The sequence below is a fragment of the Bufo bufo genome, chromosome 3 (genome assembly GCF_905171765.1).
Source record: "Bufo bufo chromosome 3, aBufBuf1.1, whole genome shotgun sequence".
In the NCBI taxonomy this organism is placed as follows: domain Eukaryota; kingdom Metazoa; phylum Chordata; class Amphibia; order Anura; family Bufonidae; genus Bufo; species Bufo bufo.
Window position 1 is genome coordinate 312703897 of NC_053391.1, and position 20405 is coordinate 312724301.

A 20405-nucleotide genomic window follows, 5' to 3' on the forward strand; every position below is an offset into this window, starting at 1 on the left:
ATGGGGACATCAAGAGCCTGGTGCGAACTGGGGGGGGAGCAGGGTACAGCAACTGCTGAGGAGAGGAAAAAGGCTAATAAATACACACAAAATCCCCAAACATAGAACAGCAAGATGAGAACGCAAAAGACAGATCTTGGATAGATGCTTAAATGATCATTACTGGAAGGGATGGAAATGTGTCGATGACAGGAAATGGTAGGTGCATTGGCAAGGTCAGGAAAGAGAAGGGGATGATAGCAGGGAACAGCTGAGAGGAGAAAGATCACAGAGGTCTAAAAGTTAATGCGCATGCAGATTATGGGCAGGAAGGATTTTTGACAAGGCAGTTGTCCAGGCAGAGAGTTGTCGTGATTAAGCAGAGGATGATGATGTAAAAAGTGAAATAATCATGATAAAAGATAACATAAAGGAAGGCGGAATGTGTGAGAGAGATAAGAGATGATGCAAGATAAAAGATAAAAAACGAGACAGGAAAAAAAGAAGGGAAAAGATATCGGGAAAGGGAGAAAGCAGGGTAACTGTTTGTGAGCAGTAATACAGATAGGAGTGCTGATGAAAGAGGGGAAGCACAAAGGAGCCTAATGGAAACAGAGACTGATCACTGTCACCTTGGATTATCGCACTGCTCAAATAACACTCCTGCACACAAATTCCAGAAAAGTGCACATGAACACACTCGCAGTCAGTCACCTTCATTCTCGCATATTGAAAACACAAGGCAGATTTTGGACAATACACAATTTATGAGAAATTCTTATTTACAATAAATAGTTTTAACCGCCGAGGGTGGTGGTAGGGCTTTTAACATACGCAATTTCAGTGCAGCCGGTAGATGGGGGACACAGGGTGGTGGTGCAGGACTGGGGGTATGTGAGGGAAAGGGACTGTTTAACCATCTTCTTGACAGAGGTGCCAGTGCACTGCAGGCAACTCAGATCATATGGGAATAAGATCAGACTTCCACCCTGCTACATTCCCTACCTCCCCCTCACATACTCCCCATTACCCATATTTCTTTTTTTTTTTTTTTTTTTACATTTTGAAACATTTAAAAAAATTTCTTATGTACAATTTTTGCTGGTTTTGTGAAGAAAGTAAAACAAGAAAAAATTTAACAAAAACACAAATTTCTTCTCGGGGAGAACCAGAGGGGAGGAGGTTCCAGAGCTCAAGGAGGATAGAGGGAGTGCACTCATGATGTAGGTGGTGCATGCCCAGAAGGGGATCCCACAGCGTTTCTTCTGGCTTCAGTAGAGGGGAATGGTCTCAGCTGTGGATTTTAACAAATAGAAAAAGAACGTTAATAACAAAAGCCACGAACAGCAGAGAGAAGTCAGAACAGTATAGACAGACATGACTCATGGCACTGGGTGTGTGCACAGTAGTGTACGATATACAACAGCCCAAATATGACTACAGTAATCCAGGCAGCATAAAATGTAGCCGATACAAAGTGTTATCCTGGTGATCCCAGTCACACATTTTCTATTAGCTTAGGTATTAAGGGTACAGCCGTCCTGTGGACACGTTCGTCTTGAGGCAGAGTACCACGCAGCCATACCAGCCACAGCGAGATCAAATTAACAATGAACACTGAATAAACAATTTAGTTCTAATAAATTTGATCCAGCTGCAGGTTTGTATCCCAAACGCACCGTGTGGCCATACCCTAACGGGCAGCAGACCTAAGAATATAAGTTGGCACCACTGTTCACTAATCTAGTCACTGAGCACAGAAGAGCAGAATCAGGTGGTTATGGCTGCCATTAGACAGGGGGTCATTTACAAAGTGGGCCAAAGTTTTTGGTGTGAATAAAAACAAAAAGTTCTTAGGACCATGTTTAATCGACTAACACCCATGCAACAATATTTTTTTTTTAAATCTATTTTACTTACTTTTACCCCTGAAAACAAGAGTAAAAGGTATGCCGCTGTTTCTGGGAAAAATAGTAGTAATGCTGGAATAAACCCTTTAAATAAGTAGGTACATGGTGAGTGCGGCATCTGTGTAATGCACAATTGTTCACAGTTAAATGAGAAATATTCAACATTTTTGATGTGGAAATTACTAAATATATTGAAATTTCATGCGTCACATAACGACATTAAACCTTATAAATGGTTTCATTATTACAATTTAACTGCATAATTTAGAGTGAAAATTGTGTAGTATTTCCAGCTACCCAGCAGGTGTCAGTATTCAAACTTTTGTCTATTCAAAGTACAGTATATGACAAACCTGCAAGATCAGCAGAGACGGCAGTAGTAACAGTGACATCTGCAGGCTATACAATATTATTATTATATACATTTCTTGGCTGGATTAAAATTAAGAACAAAACACAAACTACTTTGCCGTTGTGCAGTAACCTATAAACGGTCCTGTACATAAAGTTCGTCACATAGTACAGCAGTAGGAAGTAGCCAATAGCAATAAGGCCATGTTCACCATCCTGAATGGCAACAGAAAAATGACTGGTCTGGTTAGAGGCTATGTGCAGCAAGAAGATAATTTGCCAATCCTGTAGATGGCGTAAACTCAGACAGGCTGTTTGAGGGGCTCCGGCTGTATGATTTATTAATTTTTGCATGGATAGACACTTGTCTAGCTCCATGGAAACTATTAGTTGGCTTAGTGCGAGACAGAATTTGACACCAAAATTGTGGAGCCAAATGTCCCATCGAGTCAACCCCCTCATTGAGCTAGGCGAATATAGTTTCTTTAAACCAAGATGGATAAAATTTCGACACATTTTGGCACAATGTAAGCCAAAATGTAGGCCCACTCACATAAATGTGGACCAATGTTGATACATGAGACTCAAAATGTACAATAACGTTCCAACTGGACGAGTTCCTATTGAACATATGAGTTTGTGGACTTTTATGGCAGGTCAATAGAGACATCAGGTCACTGAAAGCATCATAAAATCAAACTTTATTAAGTATAAAATCAAAATCTGCTACTGAGATTAGGGGCCCCAAGTGAAAACATCCGAAATAAACAAAATACTTTTTGGATGAGTCAAGCAAATAAAATAAAATGAAATAAAATAACCGGGCAGGGATGGGGGTAAGGAAGGATATCTTTCCCTATTTACACCCTAAACTAAACCCTGTCTTTGGAGTCGCACCCTGATGGTGGATGTACTCCGTGCTCGTGCTGACCCCAAGACATCCTGTAAAGCCCTTCAAATGAAAAAGATACACGAAGTTAGGGCAGAGTACACTACTCACATGCATAGTGATAGCAATCGAAAATCGGCTCCAATGCGTTTCTACCTTAGCCGGGTTCATCAGGGGACACTTAAAGCAAGTGCAGTCGTGGTATTTTAAAGAAACTATGGCCAAAAGAAAGCAGGGCTAAAACTAAACCACAATTGGCATGGATACTATAGCAACCACACATGGATGGATGACACTATATACAGGCTAACAGACACGCCCAACTATTGTTCCAAATGTATATGGTTAGAGATCAGTACCACAAGTATATTGGCATAATGCTCAGACAGCCATTAGATAATGAGAAGCATAGATGTAACAGCTCATAATAAAGCCACTCATGCTCTCCTAGGTCACGGAGGATAAAAGCAAAGGGCTGGTGCTGGCAGCCGCCTGATAAGCGGAGGCATCATGCTATGGCTAAGACCACTCCTCTTTAAATATAATGTATCCATGTGAGGCCAGGATTCCGGTCACTCACCTTGGGCTCACTCTACCTAGAAGGGAAAGATATGGGGCGCACGCTGCCCACTCTGACAGTGTGCCTAGGGGACACCTGTCTAACCATGTGCCTAATGCTTGAGGTTGTGAATAATGACCATGAATAAGCCTGTCCCTAATGCTTCTCAAATATTTGTATGCGATACCAGGGTAAAGAGGGATGGAGTCTGATAAATCATTATCCATATGCAAGATAAGCCAATATTTAGATATTATTTCACGCAGCTCCCGATTGCGGCCATAAAAAGGTACCTATGATTTTTGTCACATGACTTGAGTCCACTCTCTACTTAGGGATCAAATGATGATCCCTTTCTGGTTGTAAGGCCGACTAAAAGTCAGAATGGAGAACAGATGAGGGGTATCCCATGATTTAAACCAGTTGTGCAAACTCCTAGTCTTCATGTGGAAAACAGGTAAGGTGGAGCAAGTTCTCCGAACCCTCATGTATTGGCCCCTAGGGATGCCTTGGTGGAGAGAAGGGGGATGGAAACTCCACCCATGGAGGAGATTTGTGGCTGTGGGCTTACAGAAGATCGAAGGAGGAAGTTTTCAGTCTGTATTAGTTAATCTAACATCAAAAAATGTTAATGTATTGGGATTAATTTCAGATGTAAATGACAGACATCTCGCCCAGAAGGAGATCTTATCATTCCGCCAAACCTCCTCTAACGGAAATGCCACACTGTCCTCCTACGAGCCCATGAGGAGATTAGCTTAAGTGGGTGCACAAGGGCCGCCAATCACGGTCCCCCATCGCTGGTGGTAGAAGCAGGAATCAAACAGCAAGTAATTATGGGCAAGTATGAATTCAGTGAGAGCAAGCATAAACTCCTTATGTCTAGCAAAATAGTTTCTTCTCGTCCGAAGATAATATGAGGCCTCAAACTGACCCCACTTAGGGTACTTTCACACTATCGTTATTCTTTTCCGGTATTGAGTTCCGTCCTAGGGATTTTCTCCGTCCAAAATTACAGAATACTTGCCGGAATGCTGGATCCAGCATAAATTTCCATTGAACTGTATTACTGCCAGATCCGGTATCAATTGATCCTGTAAAACGGATCCAGATTTCTAGTCTGCTCATGCGCAGACCTTTAAAAATGTGAAAAATATAAATACCTGAAAAGACGGATCAGGTATTTTAATGCATTTGTCAGAATGATCAGGATCCTGATCAGTCTGCAAATGACATGCGTTTGCATACAGTTTTCCCGATCAGGCAGGCAGTTCAGGCAACGGAACTGCCTGCCGGAATCCCAACAACGAAAGTGTGAAAGTACCCTTATGGGGAATGGAGCTATAAAGAGATTCATCACCTATACTGGCCAAGAACAACTATTTGCAGGTATTCAATTCTGGCTTCTGGACGCTCACCATAGCATGATGCCTCTGCTTATCAGACGGCTGCCAGCATCGGCCCTTTGCTTTCATCTTCTGTGACCTAGGAGAGCGCGAGTGGCTCTATTATGAGCTGTTACATGTATGCTTCTCATTATCTAATGGCTGTCTGAGCATTATGCCAATATACTTGTGGTACTGATCTGACCATATACATTTGGAACAATAGTTGGGTGTGTCTAGTAGCCTGTATATAGTGTCATCTATCCATGTGTGGTTGCTACAGTATCCATGCCAGTTGTGGTTTTGTTTTAGTCTTGCTTTCGTTTAGCCATAGTGTCCATCATCCCATGGCTGCGCTTGCTTTAAGCCCCCCACCCCCACCGGATAGAGGAGAAACGCATTGGGCAGATTTTCAATTACTGTTGGGCATTAGAGTAGTGGACTCTGCTCTACCTTTCATTTGAAGGGCTATACAGGATGTCTTATGATAGGCACGAGCACGGAGTACATCCACCATCAGGGTGCGACTCAGAGGACTGTTTAGTTTAGGGTGTAAATAGGGAAAGATATCCTCCCTTAACCCCATTCCTGTCCGTGTATTTTATTTTTATTAGCTTGACTTATATAAAAAATATTTTGTTTGGTTGAGATGTTTTCACTTGGGGCCCCTAATCTTTTCAGTAGCAGGTTTTGATTTCACACTTAAATAAAGGTTATGTTTTATGGCGCTTTCAGTGCCTTGGCAAATTTACTAACTCTTATACCTGGAAACGGGCATAAATGTTAGCAAAAAAACTACCTCAGCCTTCGGCTAAGGTAGTTTTTGCACTAGGTGCAAGGATTGCCACAGATGCACTTAATTTATGATGAGGAGAAAGCCTAGTCATAAACTAGATGAATCCAACGGCAGCGCAAAGGGGGAAACTAAGACCGGCAGAAAAAGCCGGTCTTCTTAAATGTGCCCCAATGTGTTCTCTACGCATCTGATTTTGGCTTCAAAAATGCATCACGTAACCTAAAAGTATGGCAGTTCCCTAAGAGAGGTCCAGATTTGATTTGTTCATTATACTGGAGTATTGCGAGCACAAGAGGGGAAAATTCTTTGCTCGTTTCTGAAAGAACCAGAAGAAATTTTGCCTTTCATCAGTCTCCAGACTGGTTATCATTAGCAACCATACAAATGGCTGACCAACATTTGTTTAAAGCGTTAGAATTTTAGGTGGTGGCAATAATTTAAAAAATAATTAGGCTGGGTTTCCACATTGTTTTTTTGATGCAGTTTTAGAAGCCAAAGCCAGGAATGGATTGAAAGAAAGCGGCTAGATCGGATATATCACTATTATACACCAGTTTTCTGGCATGAAAACATCGCAAATGGGGGAGATTTATCAAAACTGGTTTAAAGGAAAACTGGCTTAGTTGCCCATAGCAACCAATCAGATTTCATTTTGCAAAGGATCTCTGAAAAATGAAAGGTGGAATCTGACTGGTTGCTATGGGCAACTAAGGCAGTTTTCTTTACACCAGTTTTGATAAATCTACTGACTTTCCTGAAAAGGTGGCATGGCAAGAGCAGGAGACGGTGGGGCCTGTGCTAGTTTTCTGGCGTATTAGAAGACTGAAATCTGTTAGCCAGTCCAGGTGCTTGGACCTTGACGAGGTGTATACCTGGTCATAAATTAGGTGCAGTCTCCGTCAGCACGCAGGTTTATCATAGACCAGTGTACGCCACCGGTCTATGATGAACCAGGCCCTCTGTCTTTCCTTTATATATGTGTCCCTGGTTTATGATTCATTCCTGGCTTGACTTCAAAAACTGCACAAAGCCTGTACGTGAAAACTAATCCTAAGGTCTGGTTCACATATCTGCGTTTCATCCGTGAAGGATCAGTGTTTGGTCCGTGTGTGTGCTTTTACTCTCCATGTGTCATCCGTAATCCACAGAGACTGCTCAGCTGAAAATCTATTTCCAAAGCTTCTCCTCTCAGTAGTCAGTGGAAAAATGGACCAAACATGGACACCATCCGTGCTGTGCCTGTGTTTTTTTTCACAGACCCATAGACTATAATGGGCATCACGGACCAAAGTAAAGCATAAAGAATTTTTCGCCGACCCACAGTCAGAAAAAAAAAAAAAAAAAAAAAAAGCACTGGTATGTGAACGAACACCTTAAAATCAATGGGTACGTGTGCTGCCCCAGAAAATGCTGAGAGCAGATGTCAATGAAAAAAGGAAATGTGAACAAGGCCTAAAGATGCTATTAGACATGCAATCAGGTTCAGACTCGCCCACAGGCAAACTGGTGAATTCCCAGGTGGACCCCTAGTCCCAAACCCCTGCACAAGTGGCACATAGCGCAATAGATTGGCTGCACTACATACACATGCATACAGCGTCTCAACCAGCCTATGCCCATATAAAAACTGGGTAGAATTATTTATCAGACTCCCCAATGTATTATAGATGCAACAGGTGGCTGAGATGCCTTCTAAGTACAGGGGCAAGCCAGCCATTATCCTCTTTACCCACAGACCCGCCTTCTCAAAGTCACTGGCGCAATCCCCCCATAACCAATCATCTTGTTGCCTGCCGCTCTATGAGGAGTTAGTATTTGCCCTGTTATTATTTGCTCTACAGCAGGCCTCCAGAATTAATTTTACGGGTCCCAGGAACCCCAGTAGACACTGCATGCACCACACTGCAGTCACCATTAGCTCAAGCTGCAGGTCTAAGAGCAATTTCACAGGAGCGTATTCACATGCGCGATGTGAAAGCAGTATTTCCTGGGCTGGACATTACAATGATTTATAACGCTATGGGTTCCTGCCTGACCTCAGATATACCTAACTGTACTGACATAATGCCATCAGTACAGCATTATAAATCATTAAAAGTATAAACTGCCCTAACTGTACCTGTAAATTCCATCTAGCTGTCCTTACATATTAGATCAAGCCTGGTGAATGGTTTAATGTGTAAGTGGGCCCACAAATATTCCCCCAACATCGGAATTAGGACTGGACATATTGGATTTCATGTACCACAAAAAAGTTGAGGGTCCAAACACATCCTTAAGTGGGCTGTATGAGGTTACAAAATTTCACTTTATACCTACTTTTTTTTTTTTTATTACCTTTTAGCAGTGAGTACACCAATTGTATTTTAATGCACTTTTTGGAGCCAATGTTAGTAGTGGATCGTAAATGATTTATACAGGAAGTATAGGTATACAGGAATGGGCATCAAAAACTGAATCATAATGGCATGTGTCAAATTACCATAATAAAAGGAAAATTATTCTATTTCAATTCTAAATACAATGAAAAAATTCTCAAATTGCAGTGTCCTCATGAGAGCAAAACAAAAATTTTCCCATTTTCGTGACATGCTGATGTGAGGACCATATATTTTTGGCAGAAAAACAGGTCCCAATTCCATCGGAAGGAAGACTGTTATAAAGTATTGTGCAGGGATCAGGATTGGCTGCAGTAATGTCAAACCAGATGTTGACTGATGCAGAAGGAGGAGCAGGGACATGGCTCTAGAAAGCAGGTGAGTCATCTTCCCTTTGCATGTCAGGCTGAATGGTAGGATTTGCCAATCCAACCCCCGCCCCAGTTCTTACACAACCCCTTTAAAATCTGCAGCTTGTCCATTTATGCTGTGGATCTCCACAGTGGATTTCACCCTTTGCAGTGGAGAGTGGGAAATTCACAGCCATTTCCATAACACAAAGAGCATGTTTTTGCAGCGAATACACTGAAAAATCTGCAGTATTCTGACGCAGTAAAGTGTCAAATCCTGACTGTCTCTACCAATGTGATGAAAGAGTAAATCTAAAGTAGATTTAGATTCAGTGAACCTGAAATGTATGAATCTGAACAATGGCCCAGCTTACATTATTTATGCCAATAGCAAGAATGAAGCCATTTACCTGGGCCAAACAGCACTGGTGACATTTGGAGGCTGGCTAAACACTCCACACAATTTCTTCATTCTGCACTGAGCCTATTGGTAAGGTGTATGGAAACCTTTTTGGACCCTCTGAGAACTGAATATATAGTAGGCACAGCATGGATCTTTCAGAAAAAGAGCTGTTATCTGAGACTCAAGACACAAACTGGTGGATGTTACAGCTTATTTTTTTCCTCCAGACTCAATTCAATTTTAATTCATACAAAATGCCAGCACCCATTACACATTAGCAATAAGCAGTGAATATGACCTGGATATTAAAGGGATTCTGTCACCAGGTTTTGGGCTATAGAGCTGCGGACATGCACGGCTAGATCGCCGCTAGCATGTCCACAATATATCTGTGGTATAGGGCTGTGTGCTTTTAATTTCTTTAAAAAAGGATTTTATAGATATGTAAATTAGTCTTAAATGTGTCCAAGGGGCTTTACTAACCTTCCTGGTGCCCAGCCATGCCCGCCTGTGAAGGAGCCCAGCACCGCCTTTGTCCTCCGAATCTCCTCCTTTCATCACCGATAGATTGCCGTAATCTCGCGATGAGCTCAGTTCTTTCCCTGAGGCTGATGCCAGCACAGGGAAAGAACACTATACCGGCACTGCGCATCGCGAGATTACGGCAATCTATCGGTGATGAAAGGAGGCGATTCGGAGGACATACGCGGTGCTGGGCTCCTTCACAGGCGGGCGTGGCTGGGCTACAGGAAGGTTAGTAAAGCTTCTTGGACACATTTAAGACTAATTTACAGATCTATAAAATCCTTTATTAAAGAAATTAAAAGCACACAGCCCTATAGGACAGATATATTGCGGACATGCTAGCGGCGATCTAGCCGTGCATGTCAGTATCTCTATAGCCCAAAACCTGGTGACAGAATCCCTTTAAAGGGATTGTCCAAGTGTTAAATATTGATGGCCTATCCTCTGGATAAGTCGTTAAAGTCAGATAAGTGGGGGTCTGACTCCCCTGCTGATCGGCTATTTGAAGAGGTCATGGTGACCTTGTGAGCACCACGGCGTCTTCCTAGACCAGAGACATCAGTCACATGACCTAGCTGCAGCTCAGTCCCATTAAACATTAAAGTGGATGACAGTGTTTGGTAAGCGGCACTCACTAGAGCGCCTCGGCCTCTTCCAACAGCTAATCAATGGGGATACTGGGTGTCGGACCCTCAATCAGGTATCGATGACCTATCAAGAGGATATGTCATCAATATTAAACACCTAGAAAAACCCCTTTAAATAATGAAAATATGGGAGAGATTGTCCACATAGTGACTGCTGCCCTAGTATTTTCCCGGTTACTGGGCACTCAGATTGTACTAAAAAGATTCTAAGCTGTATGTGCGACCACAGAAAAGCATAGTTTATTCGCACCCCCCTAAAAAAAAAAAAGTGAAACCCTCAGATGGCTTGTTAATGTACATAGTTAGGTCCATATATATTAGATTTTTTTTTTCCAAATTTTTGTTCTGTACATTACCACAATGGATTTTGAACAAAACAATTCAGATACAGTTGAAGTTCAGAGTTTCAGCTAAGTCAGTGAGTTGAACAAAATGATTACATAAAAATGAGGGGAACTAAAAGCTCTTTTTAAACTCAATCCCTTCATTTCAGGGGCTCAAAAGTAATTGGACAAATTAAATAATTGTAAGTAAAATGTTAATTTCTTGGTTGAAAACACTTTGTTGGCAATGACTGCCTGAAGTCTTAAATTCATGGACATCACCAGATGCTGTGTTTCCTCCTTTTTAATGCCCTGCCAGGCCTTTACTGCAGCGGTTTTCAGTTGCTGTTTGTTTGTGGGCCTTTCTGTCTGAAGTTTAGTCTTTAACAAGTGAAATCCCTGCTCTATTGGGTTCAGATCAGGTGACCGACTTGGCCTTTCAAGAATATTCCACTTCTTTGCTTTAAACTCCTGGGTTGCTTTGGCTTTATGTTTTGGGTCATTGTCCATCTGTATTATGAAACGCCGACCAATCAGTTTGGCTGGATTTGAGCACACAATATGTCTCTGAAAACCCCAGAATTCATCCGGCTGCTTCTGTCCTGTGTCACATCATCAATCAACACTACGGACCCAGTGCCACTGGCAGCCATGCATGCCCAAGCCATCACACTGCCTCTGCCGTGTTTTACAGAGGATGTGGTATGCTTTGGATCATGAGCTGTACCATGCCGTCGCCATACTTTTTTCTTTCCATCATTCTACTAGAGGTTGATCTTGGTTTCATCTGTCCAAAGAATGTTCTTCCAGAAGTTTGCTGGTTTAAGATTTTTTTTTATTTTATTTTTTAAGCAAAGTCCAATCTAGCCTTCTTATTCTTGAGGCTTATGAGTGGCTTGCACCGTGCAGTGAACCCTCTGTATTTACTTTCATGCAGTCTTCTCTTTATGGTAGATTTGGATATTGATACGCCTTTATCCTGGAGAGTGTAGTTCACTTGGTTGGCTGTTGTGAAGGGGTTTCTCTTCACCATGGTAATTATTCTGTGATCATCTACCACTGTTGTCTTCCGTGGGCGTCCAGGTCTTTTTGCATTGTTGAGGTCACCAGTGCTTTCTTTCTTCCGATGTACCAAACTGTAGGTTTTGCCACTCCTAATATAGTGTAGCAACTTCTCGGATGGGTTTTGTTCTGTTTTCGCAGATGAAGGATGGTTTGTTTCACTTGCATGGAGAGCTCCTTTGACCGCATGTTTACTTCTCAGCAAAATTTTCAAAATGCAAGCACCACACCTCATATCAACTCCAGGCCTTTTATGTGCTTAACTGAGAATGAAATAATGACAGCATTGCCCACACCTGCCCATGAAACAGCCTTTGAGTCAATTGTCCAACTACTTTTGATCCCTTTAAAAAACAGTGCAACATGTAAAAGGAGCCGAAACTCCTAAACCCTTCATCCAATTTTAATGTGGATACCCTCAAATGAAAGCTAAAAGTCTGGACTTTATGTCCATTAAAAAACTAAACTATAACTTGAATATGTTTTAGTAAATGGGTAATAAAAATATAATTGTCAGTGTCCAAATATATATGGACCTAACTGTACATGCAAACATCTTTCTGGTATGTCCCTGTGTATTCCCCGCTGTATATAGAGGCAATTTGTATATATCTGTATTTGCTTGCATCTCTGAGACTGTCCTGATTAGACCTAGAGATCCTCCTCCCACCTTTTGTTCACACCAGGTATCATTCCTCAGTAACTCAAAACCATATAAAATGTAAGATAGCTGGCCATGTCTGACCGTTGTCATTTCTGTGAAACTAATTCTAAGTGCAGCTATAATAAGTGCACAGCAAGACATATACCAGGAATTGAACAAGTAGTGAACAGACATTATTAGGACCAATACACATCCTGTCATTTTTCCTAAATATTTTAACCAATTATGCATCTTTCTGTAGTCAGAATTATCGCACTATATCCCTCAAAATATTTCAGTATCCCACTATTCCTTTACACAGCAATGATACTTATTTCTCCATCCCTTCTATCCTCTCACTTGACATCTTTGCTGACCTCCTAAGCACTAAAACCTTCTCATCTAAATACACGCAAGTTCCATTTGCAACAAGCTTTCCTACTTCCAAGACCTCTGTTTCCCAAAACGTACCATCATTGTTCTAGCTAAACCTTGGCCAACACCCTGACAGTCATCCTTGTTGCACTCTCCTGTCCCTATTGATACACGCAACTCAACTGCCTCCACACTCCTGTCTCTTAGACTAGTATTACACCAGGTGATCAGGCAGGCGATTGTTGGGAGAGAAGCATTCCTTCCCAGCAATTGCCAGCTTGTTAGTGAAGGAGAGCGCTGCTCGATCCATGCAGTGACCTCCTCCATAGTCATACTGACTTGTCTGCCGACAGCAGATTATGATTGGACAGCACGATCTACCACCGGCAAGTTTTTTAAGCATGCTTTAAAAAATCTGTATTGCCCAATGAACGAGTGTTTGCTCATTTATTGGTAATCACCGGAAGTATTACACTGCCAGATCATTGCTAACGAGTGTTCCTACAAACACTGGTTAGTGATGATCTGGTTGACTATCGTTCAGTGTAATACAGGCCATACTTCCTCCTTTGGCCTCACACAATGTTCCCCACAGAGACACACACAAGCCCTACTCTTCACGCACCTCTGCTCCCTATCAAATTTCCCAAACTCTCCTCTACAATCCAGCTTCCAACCCAATTACTTCACCGAAACAGCCCTTGCCAAAGATCTGCTAGCTGCCAAAGCTAACCATCATTAGTCTGTGCTCTTCCTTCTTGTACTGTCCTCTGCTTTAGACACTGTCGATCACTCTCTCCTGTTGCAAACCTTCTAATCCCTCGAAATCAAAGACCTGGCCATCTCCTGGATCTCCTCGTATCTCACCAACAGAACCTTCTGCGTTACCCATTCATACACCACCTCTTTAATACGCCTTCTCTGTTGGTGTTCTTCAAGGCTCTGTCCTGGGTCCACCACTTTTCTCCATTTAAACATTTGGTCTGCGACACCACAGAATCCCATAGCTTCCATTACCACCTCTATGAGGAGGACACTCAAATCTACCTCTTTGGTCCAGTCACTTCCCTTCTAGCCAGAATCACAGCCTGTCCAACAAGTATACCTTCATTCTTTTCCTTACACTTCTTAAACATCAACATAGAGAAAACAAAAATTCATATATCCCCCATGTCTCTCAGCCCCTCTACCAGACCTATCTATTCCAGTAAACAGCACCCTGCTCTCTTCAGTCTCAAAGGTCTGATACCTGGGGATGACATTTGATTCTGCCGTGTCCTTCAAGCCATACATCCAAACCCTTACCACTACCTGTCGCTTTTAACACAAGAACATCTCTTGTAGTCCCTCCTTCCTCACTCGAGCACATGCAAGTGTATGCTCTCGTCATCTCCATCCTGGATTACTGCAACATTCTCCTCTGCACCTCCCATCTAGCACTCTCGCTCCCCTACAACTTATCAGAAACTCTGCTGCAATTAACCCACCTCTCCCCTCTGCCAATCCCTTCACTGGCTCCCCAATTCAGTTGAAAATACTAACTACATATAAGGCTGTCCACAATCTGTCCCCTCCTTACATCTGACTTGTTTTTGCAATACATTCCCACATGTAATCCCCGATCCTCAAAAGACCTTCTTTGTTTTCCTCTCGTCTGCTCCTCAAACAATCTACAAGATTTCTCCCATGCATCTTCCCTACTCTGGAACTCCCTATGCCAACATATCAGGCTCTCCCCCCAACATCCAAACCTTCAAAATCCACCACTTCAGGAAAGCCTACCACCTTCAATAAGTATGCTGCCACCACACAGCCAGATAAGCAGCTGTTACTCTTACCTACTGTGTCTGTCTCCTTTCCTTTGTAGATTGTTCTCTCCCCCTCAGCAACCAGTCTGTTAATAGTTTCACTCTGGTGTGACAGACTGGTGCCGAGGGAAAAGGTACCCTGTCCACTCCGGCTTAGAATAAACCCTAGGGAGAGACAGGCTTCAAACCAGTTGGTAATTTGTGTACGGTCTATTCATGCAGTCACCATGCAACTTAACCAACCTTTAAAACTTGCAAAGAATAAGTACAGTGACTGCACTCATACAAAACTAGTGTAGACCTACGCAAGCAGAGTCAAAGCTGCAGTTGCTGATAGAGTAATGGAAGAAAAGCGGTGGATATAAGACATTTAAGTCAGATTCTACAATCTGATATACTCGATGTGCATGAGACAACCAAAGAATCAAATAGTTAGTCACTTTTTTATTAGCAAAACTGCCCTGAAACACATTTGGATCTTTGCTAATAAACAATGGATAATAAACTACTGGATCCTCTGGTGGTCTCCTGCTCCTTGAGAATGTCTTGTTAATGTAATCTGACTGAATGTCTTATATCCAACACTTTTCAGGTATGACTGGTCTTCCCTGAGAGGTGGGCAACTATCTGCAAAGTCATATGGACACCGGCAGCACACTAAGGCTACTTTCACACTGGCGTTTTGGTTTCAGTTTGCGAGATCCGTTCAGGGCTCTCACAAAGCAGTCCAAAACTGATCAGTTTTGCCCTTAAAGGGTTTCTATCACTTCATATGACATAATTAGCTGGCAGACACTAGCGATCTGCTAGTGTCTGCTCTGGCCAACCATCCTACTATAATCACTTGTGGGGCAACGGTTTTGCTAAAAAACTAACTTTTATAAATATGCTAATGAGCCTCTAGGTGCTATGTGGGCGTCATTAGCACCTAGAGGCTCCGTCTACCTTCATACACAGCGGCCGCCCAGCACGTCCCTCCAGCCCGCCCATGTCCTCCTCCGTGTGACGCAGCGGCCGAATTCTCGCGCATGCGCCGTGCGCGGCTGTATTCGGCGCATTAGAGACGTCTGAGCTCGGAGCGGTCAGACATTCAATGCGCATGCGCCGAATACAGCCGCGCATGCGCATTGAATGTCTGACCGCTCCGAGCTCAGACATCTCTAATGCGCCGAATACAGCCGCGCACGGCGCATGCGCGAGAATTCGGCCGCTGCGTCACACGGAGGAGGACATGGGCGGGCTGGAGGGACGTGCTGGGCGGCCGCTGTGTATGAAGGTAGACGGAGCCTCTAGGTGCTTATGACGCCCACATAGCACCTAGAGGCTCATTAGCATATTTATAAAAGTTAGTTTTTTAGCAAAACCGCTGCCCCACAAGTGATTATAGTAGGATGGTTGGCCAGAGCAGACACTAGCAGATCGCTAGTGTCTGCCAGCTAATTATGTCATATGAAGTTATAGAAACCCTTTAATGCATTCTGAATGGATAAGGATCTGCCCACAATGCATCAGTTTGGCTCAGTTCCTCCTACATTCCACTTTGGAAGTGAACACCAAAACGCTGCTTGCAGCGTTTTGGTGTCCGTCTGACGAAACTGAGCCAAACTGATCCGTCCGGACATACAATGTAAGTGAACGGGGACGGATCAGTTTTCACTGACACAAAAGAAAACGGATCCGCCCTCTATTGACTTTCAATGGTGTTCAAGACAGATCCGTTTTGGCTATGTTAAAGATAATACAAACGGATCCGTTCTGAACAGAAGCATTCGGTTTTATTATCTGATGACTGATCCGCACCAAACACGAGTGTGAAAGTAGCCTAACCCAGAAGGACCCTTGATGCACACAACAGCATTGCGCCTATAGCAGCACATCTCAAAGGTAAGCCTCCTGATTCTTTGTCACATTCTACATGTGCTGTACATACTCATCCCATGGAGAGTTCCCCCAGCTAGTCTGGCTTCTATTGATGCTGGAATGGCTTCTATTAAATATTTTATTTTGTGTATAGTCCTGGTCAAGAATTTCGCATTTTGTTGTTTGGACGTGCACTGCCATCTACATGTAGACAGTTACTGGCCCTTCATATTCACTTCATTTCCCTTGGACCTCTGAGGTTAGTTTCCATCCTACTAGATCCAGCAGATTAAACCCAAATTCTTATAGGGATTCTCAAGATTTAGAAAACACTGGGCTATACAGTACATCGGTAACACTTTGTCTAATCAGGTATAGCATATAACTTTTCCTTGTCATTCATCATCTTTGGTGTTGTGTATAATTTATTTCCTGTCCTTAGATGTCACATATTCACATGGATTATGTATCGATAGCTACACATCAGTATATATATTTTTTACATTCTCATTGCACTTCATAGCTTTGCACTTTGAATTAACACATTTTATGTGAGGGATATTATGGACTTTACTATGCTGTAATGCTCTTTGGTTAATAAATCTCTGTATACATGCACATAGACTGGTGGCCTATCAAACCAAAAATGGCAAGTCATGTACACCCAGCTGTAAACTGATATACTAAATATTACTGTAGTTACATGCACAACTTTTGGCAAATACGGTATAACCACATAAAAGCGCCAGTGTTTTTTTTTTTTTTTTTAGCATTTGCATGGGCTTCTTTTGCAGTTCTTCTCTGATGACTGTTGCATCTCACCTCACCTACTACTTCTGTGAATGTAAATTTATGTAGAGAATTTCTACAGTGACCCCTGTCTTACACCTTGACTACAGAAAATCTTATAAAAAGTAAATGAAAAAATTCTGCACAAATATCTTTCTTATATCAGGCAGTGGACCCCTACATGCAGTATAATGGTATAGCCCATGGATCAGTCCTAGGTAATATATCCATGGCTTAAGTGAAACATGTGACAATTATGTGACACTCTTTGCACCATGGCATTCAGTGAACAACAGTGTTGCATAACATACATGTGCTGGGCCAGCACACATCCATGTGATAAATAGGACAAGTGGTGGAATAATTTTATTGTGGTTAAATATATCACAGTATGCATTCACATGACTGATTGTCCCTAGGTGATTTGTAAAATGACTGCCGGTCTCTAAGTGGTGTATCATATTGTGAACAAAGTTTAGTGTAAAACAAACCCCCACAGATCTGCTTCTAAACTGACAAACATGATGGTGAGCTGATGCTGTATGTAGTAGTGTATATACTACAGATTAAACTCAAAAAATTAGAATATTGTGCAAAGTTCATTTATTTCAGTAATGCAACTTAAAAGGTAAAACTAACATATGAGACTCATTACATGCAAAAGGAGATATTTCAAGCCTTTATTTGTTATAATTTGGATGATTATGGCTTATAGCTTATGAAAACCCCAAATCACAATTTAGAGGTACCCTTTACTCAGGGGACATGGATTAATTAGCTGACTAGACTGTGACACTTTGAGCCTAGAACAGTGGTGGGCAAACTTTTTAGTCAACTGAGCCAAATATCAACAAAAGCATGATTGAAATTTCTTTTAAGAGCCAATTTTTTTCCCACTACCTTTCAGTACCCTCGTCACTTCCTGTTGTGACGCAGCACGTTCCGACGTTTGGAAGGTGTGTACATCCTCGATTACTCCGGCTTCCTGTGTGATAATAGTGGGAGGAAATATGGGCGATATGAGATGTACACGCCCTCTCCAGCTTTGCGGAACGCAAATGCGTTCCACAGGCAGGGCCGGTTCTAGGTGAAATGGGGCCCTGAGGTGAAAAACAATAAGGCCCCCCCCCCCCATGCACATTACTCCAGTCCAGTACAAACAGAACCATGAATCTGAGATGCCTGTGCATGTGCTGGCACTGCTGGAGAAATGTGCCATGGGGCCGCGGCCGGGGCCGCCCCCGCCCTGGTTCTGTTTAGACTGGACTGGAGAAATGAGCATGGGGGGGGGGGGGGGGGAAGAGTTCGAATGACTCAGTCATGAGAAAGATGTCTGTGCATGTGCTGGAGAAATGTGCCATGGGGCCGCCCTGGTTCTGACACATCTCTCTCATGACTGAGTCATTCGCCCCCCCATGCACATTTCTCCAGTTCAAACAGAACCAGGGCGGGCTAGTTACAGTACACTGGCTGGCACTACTGGGACGGGTGAGATGGTGGGAATGGGATCCAGTAACTAAGTTGTTATAATTAACCAACCTACCTACCAGTAACTGTTGGAACTTGGCTGCCTCCTGTCACAGTCTCAGAAGAGTCTTCTGTGTGTGGGCGGCGGGCCTTCCCTGGCAGAGTCTGTGGGCTGTGGCTGGTTCTTCTTCTCTGCTCTGGGGGCGGAGCTGTGGCAACGTCAGACAGACGCGGCACGCTCACTCACAGCCACTGCTCGTCGAGTCTCTTAAAGAGGCAGGCAGAGAGGCCAGCGGCGGGGGCCCCCTCCTTTCCATATGAGTCCGGACCGCACGCCGCCCAGGACTCCATGCGCAGCTGCTCTTAGCGTAGCGACAGTAGCGGAGTTAGAAAAAACTTAGCAGCGCCACCACACAGGTCACCTGTAAGAGCCGCATTCAAGGGGCTAAAGAGCCGCGGTTTGCTGACCACTGGCCTAGAATATTGAACCCTTTCACAATATTCTAATTTAAGTGGCATTAATGCAACTCCTTTTAAGTTCCATTACTGAAATAAATCAACTTTTGCACAATATTCTAATTTTTTGAGTTTCACTTGTATGTATGTACTTCCCAGTATACCATTTTCACCTGTTAGATACTTAGGCAGTTAATTGAAAGCCAGATCATGTGACATATAAATAGATCACTTGACTGATAGTATTTGGTCCTATCCAGCTCTCCTATAGGGGCATTTTACAGGACTAAAATGGGCCATAATTCTTTTTTTAGTTTCTTTTGAGGGGCTACTATATGGATATAATAAAAGGTCTGCAAACATTTTAAATAGGTATATATCTTTTTAAATTCTAAATTGTTATATATCCTATTCTCTGGTTTTAAATGTAATCATTAAAACCAGAAAACCACTTTAAATGAATTACAAGTTCTGTTGAATATTTTCCAACAAAACTATATCAAACTGCTCAGCAACTCCTCTAACATGCTGCCTGCAAACTGTACTGCTTTTCATTGCGACGGTTTCTCTTTAAAGTGGGTTTTCCACCCCCAAGATTTTTTTTACAGTTTAAAATCGGATAAAACACCACAGTAGTAAGTTTACCAATCCCCCACTGCTCTTCCATGTTGGTCTCTGTTGAGATAGATAATATGGCGTGTCATACGCCTGCTGCAGTCAAGCACTGCAGCAAGTGATAAGTTACTGTGCCACATGTCAAAAAGGCACCACATCGCAGGAGCTAAGTAAACACTGACCACCCACAAACATTCTGTTGAAGAAAGCCTGAATATTTCTACTGTGAAAAAGTAGATATTTAATTTTGTACACTTTCATTAGTGGGAATTGCATGGTAGACGATGGAAATTCCTATTGTAATTCATTAAGGAGAGCATCTGTACATTTTGGATACAGGGGTTTAATTTCAACATTTACAGATCTTTTGAAAAAATAAAATCAATCAGTCTTGCCTACCCTAAGTGAAGACAAGATTTACAGATAAAAGATGACATTCCTTACTCCATACATACAGCGAGTACTTTAATGGGAAATGTACAAAGGTTACATTGAAAAAGGGATGTGTACTTCCATGAACATAAAATCTGATGATACCTGGCCGATTCCAACCTTGGTTACTTATTTGAAAATTGAAATTACAGATGCTGCATTATAAATGCCACTACAGTGCCTTCTCTATGGTAGAGAAAGATGACCATTTACCTAGGCTACAATGCATTTCCTGAACATCTGTATAATATGGTTGTACTATTCTGGCACACGTTTTCCACCCTCTTTGCACAATGACAATAGTTGACATATGAACCCTATAAGGAAATTTGTACCAATTAGTAATGAGACCATCACACAGTACATGCAGTCTGGGCCTGCCTTTGGGGTATACTATCGGCGC

At 42.5% G+C, this 20405-nt stretch overlaps 1 protein-coding gene across 2 annotated transcripts in view; it reads right to left on the reverse strand.

Moving 5' to 3' along the window:
• Positions 1–726: 726 nt before the first annotated feature.
• AHDC1 (AT-hook DNA binding motif containing 1) overlaps positions 727–20405 on the reverse strand; it is an 83706-nt gene continuing 64027 nt past the window's right edge. For both annotated transcript variants that reach the window (XR_005777549.1, XM_040424273.1), the window contains exon 5: positions 727–1273. The gene's annotated coding sequence lies outside the window, so the exon portion shown is untranslated. The remainder of the gene's footprint in view (positions 1274–20405) is intronic.